Raw genomic sequence first — 1,391 nt, 5'->3', positions numbered from 1 at the left:
AACTAAACTAAACTAAACTAAACTAAACTAAACTAAACTAAACTAAAAAAGGAAAAAAAATCCTTGTGTCTTTGGAACTTGGGTTGTGATATAGGTTCAACCAATCATTCAAACTTAATCAAATACCTACTCTGTACCTAGTATAGTCCATGCCCTTAAGAGCTTATGTCCAGTAGAAGAAACACATTTAAATAAAAAATTATGATGCAGGAAGAACAAAGGCTAAATGACTGGTCTGGGAGCTCAGAACCAGCCTTAAGCAGTGAAAGAGGATGTGTCCTAGAAACTGACCAAGAACAGGTTCTAGGACTCAGTATATAAACAGCATTGTGCATCGTATTAAGGGATTTAGACTTTATCTTGTAGGGAATGGGGATGGAGTCAAAGTTTGTAAGCAAAGGGGTGACACAGATAGATGTGTTTTAGAAAGATAAGTCTCTGACAGCATGGCTTAGAGGATAAGAGTTGAGGTCAGGGAACTATTTGAGGTACACTAGCACCCCACAGAGGAACGTGTTTATTTTAAACTAAGACTAGGATGGTGATTTTGGACTGAAGGGAATAGATTTTGAGATTCAGTTTCAGAGCTGGAATCAACAGGATTTGTTCTCCAGGTGGGTGTGTGAGTTCTGAGAGAGGGACAACAAAGGATGATTTCTAGGTTTCAGTCTTGACCACTTACTTAGACCTTTATACCACTGACTAACATCTGAGATATAGGAAGAGGAGAAGTGGTTGGGGATACCACAAATTCACTGTCCCATGAGCAATATTTTAGGAGTCCCAGAGTTACAAAGCATCCCATTTTTGATGAATGAATATGCCATACTCCACCCCTATTTCTGACCCACTTTTCTTTTTTCTTTTCCTTTCTTTCTTTCTTTCTTTCTTTCTTTCTTTCTTTCTTTCTTTCTTTCTTTCTTTCTTTCAGAATGAGTGCATGCAAGTTGGGGAGAAGGCAGAGAGAGAGGGAGAGAGAGAGAATCCCAAGCAGGCTCTGTGCTCATTGAAGAACCAGACATGGGGCTCTATCCCATGACCGTGAGATCATGACCTGAGCTGAAATCAAGAGTCATATGCCCCCTGGCCCATTTCTCTATTAGCTCCCACCCCAAAAGCAAACTGAAGCATAGGAAGATGTGAATGTTCTCTTCACCTCAAGCATTCATTTACTCGGCAGCCGAGAGGAAATGGGTACTCCGGTCTTAACAAGCTTTCCAAGTCATCAGTGAACCTGTGCTGCATGCAAGCAGTCCTTTAGTCATTCCTCTTCTCCAGTAAACCACAACCCACCCTCCTTGAAGTCAGGAGCGATTACAAAGGAAAGGAAAGGAAAGGAAAGGAAAGGAAAGGAAAGGAAAGGAAAGGAAAGGAAAGGAAAGGAAAGGAAA

Source organism: Herpailurus yagouaroundi, unplaced genomic scaffold (assembly GCF_014898765.1).
Source record: "Herpailurus yagouaroundi ecotype Mexico unplaced genomic scaffold, PumYag 141, whole genome shotgun sequence".
Lineage (NCBI taxonomy): Eukaryota > Metazoa > Chordata > Mammalia > Carnivora > Felidae > Herpailurus > Herpailurus yagouaroundi.
The sequence above is the reverse complement of the archived record's forward strand: the minus strand, read 5'-3'. Positions refer to the sequence as shown.